This window comes from Bos taurus, chromosome 28 (assembly GCF_002263795.3).
Source record: "Bos taurus isolate L1 Dominette 01449 registration number 42190680 breed Hereford chromosome 28, ARS-UCD2.0, whole genome shotgun sequence".
NCBI classification, from domain to species: Eukaryota; Metazoa; Chordata; class Mammalia; order Artiodactyla; family Bovidae; genus Bos; species Bos taurus.
Genome location: NC_037355.1, coordinates 9,152,279 through 9,161,992, shown reverse-complemented (window position 1 = coordinate 9,161,992; position 9,714 = coordinate 9,152,279).

The window sequence follows — 9,714 nt, the reverse complement described above, 5'->3', positions numbered from 1 at the left end:
GAGAAACAAGCTTCTAGAACTATGGCTTTGTCATAAGATAAAAGAACCTTGGAGACAGGAGAGCTCTTCAGAGGAGTGTGGATTAATTTATCCCAGTGGCTCCAAGAATGAGATGCTGCCCCATATTCAAAATACTTTTCTTGAATGCCTTGGCAGGCTATGGTATGTTAACTAGAACATGTTATACTGTTATTTGATATAAGAATATATCTGAAATTATTTAAAAGTCAAAACAAAATAGAACCCTTTAAAAATTTACGTATACACACACACATTTATATAAATTTAACAAAATGCTACACACTAGAGATACAGTGGAATATAGCTTTCCCAGGGACTTCCCTGGGAAAAAAAATATAGCTTTCCCAGGGACTTCCCTGGAGGTCCAATGGCCCAGTGGCTAAGACTCTGCATTTCCAATGCCAGGGGCAAGGTTCAATCCCAAGTTGGGGAAATAAGGAAATAAGATCCTACATGTTGCACAGTGTGGCCAAAAAAAAACCCATATATATATATATATATGTATGTATGTATGTTTGTGTGTGTGTGTGTGTGCGCACGCGTGTGTCCTCAGTCGCTCAGTCTTTGTGACCCCATGGACCGTAGCCTGCCAGGCTCCTCTGTCCATGGAATTTTCCAAGCAAGAATACTGGAGTGGGTTGCATTTCCTTCTCCAGGGTGTCTCCTACATTGGCAGATGGATTCTTTACCACTGCGCAACCTGGGAAGATGAAATGAAGTGAAAGTCACTCAGTTGTGTCCAACTCTTTGCAACTCCATGGACTATACAGTCCATGGCAGTCTTCAGGCCAGAATACTGGAATGGGTAGCCTTTTCCTTCTCCAGAGGATCTTCCCAACCCAGGGATCAAACCCAGGTCTCCCACACTGCAGGCAGATTCTTTACCATCTGAGCCACAAGGAAAGCCCAATCTTTCCTTAAATCTAGTGGGAGTTAGACATTCAGTAATCACATATATGAATTTTTTAAAAGTGCAAAAGAGTGATATTAGTAACTGTTAATCTTCATTGTGATCTTTGTTCCTTCATAGTTGCTGCAATACATAAAATCGTTAAAAGGCCTCCCTCAGTCTCCCTCTCTCAATAGTTAACCAACCCCTCCTGCACACAGCTAATCTCCTTCCAGCTTATATTTACACAGCTCATTATAAAATAAAGTGACAAGCAAAAGCTCAAGGGAAGAATTTTTGTGACAGGTTGGAGCAAGTAAGAAATCCAGGTGGTTTTTCCAAATAGAAAAATGTTATTGAGTCCAAATACTTACAAAATAAAAAAAAATTAGTTTGAAAATTTCAAAACAGACACATAAGAGGGAGTGGGATGAATTCACATCCACTCACAGCTAGGTCCAGCATGGACATATCTTATCAGCGAGTCCTATCTTGTTTCATCTGCTCCTAACCCACTCTCTCCCCACCCCCAGATCACTTTGAAGCGAATCTCAGACTCCATTAATCTGAAAAAACTTCAAAACTCCTTGTTAGACTTTCATGTTAATCAGATCAGGTTCAGTTTCTTGCCCAGATGACTTCATAGTGGAATGTATTTCCAATTACAAGTCAGCAGAAGAAGCTTCAAGTCTGGTTGTTCTTCTCTTCTTTTTAAATATTTATTTATTTAGTTGACTGCACCAGGTCTTAGCTGTGGCACCAGGATCTCTGATCTTAGTTGCTGCAGGCAGGATCTTTAGCTATGGCATGCTAACTCTTGGTTGTGGCTTTCAGGATCTAGTTCCCTGACCAGGGATTGAACCCAGGCCCCTGCACTGGGAACACGGAGTCTCAGCCACTGAACCACTGGGGAAGTCCCCTGGTTGCTTTCCTATTAGCAATAACCACACCTCAGGGAAACCTCCGGAGAAGGCAATGGCAGCCCACTCCAGTACTCTTGCTTGGAAAACCCCAGGGACAGAGGAGCCTGGTAGGCTGCAGTCCATGGGGCCACTGAGTCAGACATGACTGAGCGACTTCACTTTCATGCATTGGAGAAGGAAATGGCAACCCACTCCAGTGTGCTTGCCTGGAGAATCCCAGGGATGGTAGAGCCTTGTAGGCTGGCGTCTACAGGGTAACACAGAGTTGGACATGACTGAAGCGACTTAGCAGCAGCAGCAGCAGCAGCAGCAGGGAAACCTCATTGGCTGTGCAACACTGGTGGTTTTTCTATGTATGATATCGAGACTGGTCAGTGGTTTGAGATGTTCTCAGCCTGATCCATTGATCTAGTACAGAGTTCCCATCAGTTATTTTTCTCCCCACCACTGCCTGGATCCATTATTTCATGAAAAACTGAAAAGTGATATATCAGTGATAACATTCCTCCTGCATTTATAAGCTGGATTTCATCTATAAGGAAATATTGTTTCCTATTTGGTAACCCCAAGCTGAAGTTTATGCCAGAAAGGCAGGTCATTTGCTTGATTCCTTCCCTTTACTTAGTTTTCTTAATAAGTTGGTTTCCTAGCCTCCACAAAAGGTAACCAATGAGTTAGTTTTCTAAAATATCATTATGAATATTAATATATTTGATATGTTTCTATTTTTCCTGATACTTAAGGTATCCCATCTTTAACCAACCCTTGGAGTTGGCTTCTGACTTCTTTTGACCCAACATAGTGATCTTAGCTTCCTTGCTCTTTGGTATGACAAGATGTCCCAAGCTACCATTTTCATTTCCTGCCAAACTTAGATTTAGCAGTTTCTCCAAGGAAACTTGTAGTGGGAAATGGCATATAGAGACCAAAGTTTTGATGAGGGATACTCATGGCATCTGGGTTGGTTTCTAGACTGCCTAGTGAATAGAGCTAGAAGAAGAGTTTTATTTTTTAAATATCTGAGTTTATACTGATTTCTTTCACTTTAGTATTACAATGTTTTCACTGAGCTTTTTTTATATTTATACCTCACTTTTCTTGTAAAAAAGTTTCTAACAAAATCAGTATAATTACTTATTTGCTTTATCTTATATAATAGTTTCAGGGTAAAAGGATAAATATTATCATAACCATATGATTACAAAACCAAACCAATGTTTATTTGCAATTTTTTTCTATCCTTAGGCTATATCTCATAAGATACAGATATACACACACACACACATATTAATAATTACATTTCTGTGTTTTAAAGTAATTTGATAATACTACCCAAAGTGATCTATAAGTTCACTGCAAGCACTATCAAAATCCCAACAATGTTTTTGCAGAACAAAAAAAAATCCAAAAATTTATATGGAATCTCAAGGGACCCTGAAAAACCAAAACAGTCTTGAAGAACAAAAAGTTGAAGGTCTCACACTTCCTGATTTCAGAAAAGTAAGTGAGTAGGCAAAATGTAGGCAAAAAGTAAGTGAGTAGCCAGTATGCTGCTGGCATAAAGACAGACACCTAGACCAACGTAACAGAAGAGAGAACCTTGCAATGAACCCTCGTGTGTGTGGTCAAATGATCTTTAGCAAGGGTGCCAAGACCACTCAGTGGGGGAACAACAGTCCCTTCAATGAATGATACTGGGAAAATTGCATATCCACATGCCAAAGAATGAATTTGGATGCTTATCTTACACTCTCTATAAAAATTAACTCAAAATGGATGAAAGAACTAAACACAAAAGCTGAAACCATAAAATTCCTTGAAGAAAACTTCATAACATTGGATTTTAGCAATGCTTTCTTAAATATAACACCAAAAGCACAGATAATAAATTTAAAAATACACAAATAGGACATCAAACCTAAAGATTCTCTGTATAAAGGACTCAACCTACAGGATGTAAAGGCAACCCGTGGAATGGCAGAAGGTGTTTGTAAATTACATCTGACAAGGGGTTAATATCCAGAATATATAAAGAACTCCTACAACTCAACAGCAAAAAGACAAATAATCCAGTTCAAAAATGTGCATAGGACTTTAAAAGACATTTCTCCAAAGATAATATACAAATGACCAACAAACATAAGAAAAGGTGCTCAACATCATTAGCAGTTAGATAAATGCACATCAAAACCACAGTGAGGTACCACCTCACACTCATTAGGATGGCTATAATAAAATGAAAATAATGTGTTGGCAAGGATATGGAAAATCAGAATTCTTTTGCACTGTTGGGAGTACCAAGTTGTGCAACCCCTATGGAAACCAGGATGGAAGTTCCTCAAAACATTAAAAATAGAATTACCATATGATCCAGCAATCCCACTTCTGGGTATATATCCAGAAGAACTAAGAACAGGCTCTTAAAGAGATATTTGCATACCCATGTTCATAGCAGCATGATTTGCAATAGCCCAGAGGTGGAAGCCACCCAAATGCCCACTGACAGATGAAGGGTAAACCAAACGTCACATATTCATATGATACAGTATTACTCAGCCTTAAAAAAGGAAGGAAACTTGGTCACATGCTACAACACAGATGAGCCTTGAGGACATTATGCAAAGTGAAATAACCCAGTCACAAGAAGACAAATACTGTGTGATTCTGTTTATAGGAGGCATTTAAAGTCATCAAATTCATAGATAGTAAAATGGTAGTTGCCATTGGCTGGGGGAAGAGGAAATGGGAAGTTGTTTAATGGGTAGAGAGTTTCAATTTTGAAAGATGAAAAAGTTCTGGAGATTGGTTGTGCAACAGTGTGAATGTACTTAACACCACTGAACTGTACACTTAGAATGGTTCAGTTCAGTTCAGATCAGTTCAGTCGCTCAGTCGTGTCCAACTCTTTGCGACCCCATGAATCGCAGCACGCCAGGCCTCCCTGTCCATCACCAACTCCCAGAGTCTGCTCAGACTCACGTCCATCGAGTCAGTGATGCCATCCAGCCATCTCATCCTCTGTCGTCCCCTTCTCCTCCTGCCCCCAATCCCTCCCAGCATCAGAGTCTTTTCCAATAAGTCAACTCTTCACATGAGGTGGCCAAAGTACTGGAGTTTCAGCTTTAGCATCATTCCTTCCAAAGAAATCCCAGGGCTGATCTCCTTCAGAATGGACTGGTTGGATCTCCTTGCAGTCCAGGGGACTCTTAAGAATCTTCTCCAACACCACAGTTCAAAAGCATCAATTGCTAAATTTTATGTTATGTGTTAAACACAATTTTTTTTAAGTAATTGAAATAATGTATCTCTGTGAGTAAGCCACCACCTTAATATACTATTTACACTCATTTGTTTCATTGTGCTTTCAATTCTTGGGGCTTGCTTTGTATTTATTTAACTTTGGTTTAATTCTGGTTTATAATTTTGTGATGTATTTACATGAATTCAAAGCCAAATTTACAAGATACATTCAAGGAATTCTAACTTCTCCGCCTGTGCTCTCCATCCTAGTTCCTCCCTCTTTCTACAGGTAACATTTGTGGATGGTTACCTCTACCTATTCATATTCTCATCTTGGATAAAAAGTAGCACACCATGAATAGTTGTGTACTTTCCTCTTTTTACTTCACATATAGCTTGAAGATCACTCCACAGTAGTACACAAAGACACTCCTCATTTCATTTCTATAGCTCCACATTACTCCACTGTGTCAACATTCCATAGTTTACTTAACCTGTGGATACCTGGGTTGTTTCTCATCTGTCATAAGTAGTGCTTCAGTGATAACTTTGGGTACGTGTCTTTGAATATAGCCACACTATCTCTTTGGGATTGATTCCTAGAAGTGGCACATTTAATATTATCAAGATGTCAGTTCTTCCCTAATTGATTGATAGACTCAATGTAATCGAAATCAAATATAATCCAAGTATTTGATGGATATCAATAAACTAATTATAAAGTTTATATGGAGAGGTAAAAGACCTAGAACAGCCCACACACTATTGAAAGAACAAAACAGAAGCACTGACACTCCCTAGCTTCAAGACTTGGTGTAGAGGTACAGTAATCAAGAATCCCATAGTATTCTCGAAAGAATAAACAAACAGATCAACAGAACTGAGAGCCCAGAAGCAAAGCCACATAAAAAGAAGCAACTGGTCTTTGACAAAGGAGCAAAGGGAATAAAATGGAGTAAAGATATCCTTTTCCGCATGTGGTTCCGGAACAATCAGACATCTACATTCAAAAAAATGAATCTAGATACAGACCTTACATCCTTCACAAAAATTAGCTCCAAATGGGTCTTACACCTAACTGTTAAATGGAAAACTATAAAACTCCTAGAAGGTAATACAGGAGAAAACCTAGATGACCTTGGGTACAGTGATGACTTTTTTGATACAACACCAAAGACAGGGTTCATGAAATAATTAACTGATAATCTGAACTTCGGTAAAATTAAAGACTTCTGCTAGCAAAAGACAGTATCAAGAGAATGAGAGGAGAAGCCCCAGACTGGGACAGCATGCTGGCGAAGAACACCTCTATTAAAGGACTTACACAGAATATATCAAGAACTCTTAAAGCTAAACAAAAGCAACAAAAGACACCCAACTTAAAAATGGATCAAAGACCTTAACAAACACCAAAATACTTTTACCGTGTGTTCCAGCAATTGCACTCCCTGGTATTTGCTCAAATAAGCACAAAACTTTCTGTCTACACAAAAAACTGCACATAGATGTTTACATAGCATATAACGTAACTATAACTGCCAAAACTTGGAAGCAACCAAGATCTCCTTCAGTAAGGTGAGTGATAATCTGTATGAGCTACCATCTGCGTTCCCACTGACCTCTCCCTCGACTTGCTCCTTTAGACCTAAAGATGCCTACATCTGTTAGTTCCTCCTTGGGTTCCTTTCACTCCTGTGACTAGTTCCTTTATTAAATTGTCCTGATGGAACTTACCATTTGTTCCCCCATAAAAATACTGACTGAATTCGAAATTCTAGCTATCAAAGATAAACTTTGGCTTCCTAACACAACAGATGCCTGTTTTCTTGCCTGTCTTCATTCCTGGATTTGTTGATCCCTTGAGGGTCGGGGTCTATCGTTGTATTCTCAGAACTCAGTTGAGGGCTTGCCCATAGTAAATGCTCGGTAAATGTTTGCTGACTGACTTACTGTGATTTCTCCTATTAGTTTCTATTTAAAACTAGAAACAGAAATAATCTAAAAGAGGTATAAGCAGCTCTTCTAAATCTGTCACTCCGGAAGAATAACCCTTTTTTGATCTGGCTTTTTTCAGAGACATATACATAGAGAAAGAACCAATTCTTGCCATTTATTTCTCTTTGTTTCCCTTTTCCGGTCGGTTCTCCCATGTTGCTACTTTATTGAGTCCACAGCAAACATGATGATTTTCTGTATCCTGGACAAATCCAACTGCTACTGCCCTGATTGCTTGGCTGTCTTGGTGTTTTGGTGTGTGTCTTCCTGGGAGAGAGGCTGAGGGGCCTGCAGGTGAAGAGGTGGGATAGATGGTGATATTTGGAACAGGGTTCTTCGCTCCACAGCCCTGTGAGAAGCAGGATCTTCAGCTCTGCAGAGGACAGCAGGGGTCCAGAGCGCTTTCAGCATCCTGGCTGTCAGGGAGACAGAAGGCACCCTGCTTGGTTGGACGCACAGAGCCATCTTCACTGGCTTCAAGTCCAGCCTCCTCCTCACTTTCCCCTCCGCCTTTGCCTGGCTTCCCTCAGCTGCTCAGAGCTGCTGTTTTTGCTTCACTCTCCCCTGTGGGGACAGCTTTATTCTTTAGGTTTGTTTTTTTTTCCTATTGGGATACAATTCACATAACATAAACTTCACCATGTGAAAAAGCACTCTAAAGCCCACAATTCAGAGGCTTTGTAGTAGGTTCACAACTCTGTGAAAGATTGATTGCCATCTAATTCCAGAAGATTTTTGCTTTAATCTTTGAAGCAGAAAATGAATGGAAGGGGATGAACCTCATTAAAATAAAAGTGTCCTGTGTCCCAGAGGCATTCACGGTTTGGTATGTAAAACCCCTCATTTGGGGTATTTTCTATTTATAACATTTTTCCTCCTCAAGAACCATGATACTGTTTAAAATATTTTTTTAAGCTTTCACTTTATTTAAAGTATTACTTTCTTAGTTCCATTTCATTTCTTCAGCATATTTCGAATCACTCCAGGCCAGTTAGTGCTAATGGTAATAGTGAACTACAAACAAGGCCCCATCTGTGGTTTGCAGCCCAGCGGGCTTGACACCAGTTATCAGGTTATTACGGTGATGAGTGCTGTGGGGTAAATATAACAGGAAGACAACCAAGTCTGGGAGGCAGGGGCACTTTCCTGGTAATAGCGGTGTTAGAGGCAAGACATGGGGCCTGAAGAGGCTGGGCTAGGGAAGGGCGGCGGGACCAGGTCTGAGTGTAGCTGCAGTGTGGGGAGCTGAGGACCTCAATCTAGTGCGGCTAAAGCTTCAGGTGCTGTGGGAGAGTGGACACGATGACAAGCCACACACGCAAGTCACGGGGCCTTAGAGGCCATGCTGCAAATTTGGGATTTTATCTTCAGTGGGAGCCCATCAAAGGAGTTAATGTGGGGGTGGCAGGATTCGTCCAGCGGTTGGAGACCACTTGGGAGGCTCTTGCAGGATGAGAAAGGGTGGCTGCCTGGCTTAGGACGGTTGTGAGGATGGAGTAGAGGGAAGAGATTTAGGAGACATTTGGGAGGGGGTCTACCAGCAAGGTAGATGGTCAGATAGGGAACTCTGGTGAAGAGGAAATGTGGACAGGTGAGCCATGGGTTCTCTTCAGGACGGGTTGGATTTGAGGTACCTGGGAAGCAGCTGCGTGGAGATGTCAAGCTGATAGTTGGGGCGTCTGGCAGCTCAGTAGACCAGCCTGGGCCAGAGAGAGAAAGTTAGGAGAGGCGGAAGGTGACTGTGAAAACACTCTTCACATGCAGGTATTACAACATCCAAAACACTTCATCAGACTACTTATTCACCCGAGTTTCCTTCTACCTCAGCGATTCTCACTTTGTTCTGCCCGTTCCTGGGTGTGTGTGGCACCCTCTCCAGGAATGTCTCTCGTCATGTACAATGACTCTCCCTCATCTAAAACTCCCGGAGGGTAGAAAGGTGTTGCTTATCTTTGCATCCCTGGGACGTATTGTAGAAAGTCACTAGGTTTCTGACTGATGACTGACCAAGAGAACAAAGGAATCAACGACTGTGTTAGAATCTGCATAAAAGCACCAATTAGAGTTATGGTGGACACCCATTTAATTTTGTAGCACCCATTATGATAGTTTAATCTCTATTTATAAAGGAACATATAAAATCATGCAAGACATCAAAATGAAGGCATCTTCAAAAGTACAGCATGAAGACATATAAAGGATCACAAAAATTCAGTCATATAAAAGCATTGCTGAAGAAGTCCTCCATGGAGCTTTCGAGGGTACGTCTCAAAGCAAAATGGTCATTGGAGGTCACATCAAGCAGAAGAGCTCAGCTCAGCTCAGGGACCATGAGAAGCTATAATCTTTACATTTCCAAAAGGGTTGATAAACTCAATCATTTCATTTTGAGTTGCGCTGTTGACTGCTTTGATCTCTTCAACCGTGGAGTTGATTTCAGGGGTGTCCTTGGCTAAGATGGCCATGGGGACAAAGGGAACAGCCTCCCCTCCTCTGCTCTGAGTCTTCCTCTAGGCAATGGGACCCCACTTGCCCGGCACTTGGTTCAGCATCACGGCCGCAACCCTCCAAACAAATGGGAAGCAAGATTTGCCCTTGTCCATTTATACACAAGTGCACACATTTCAGAAGGTGGAGCTGGAACTC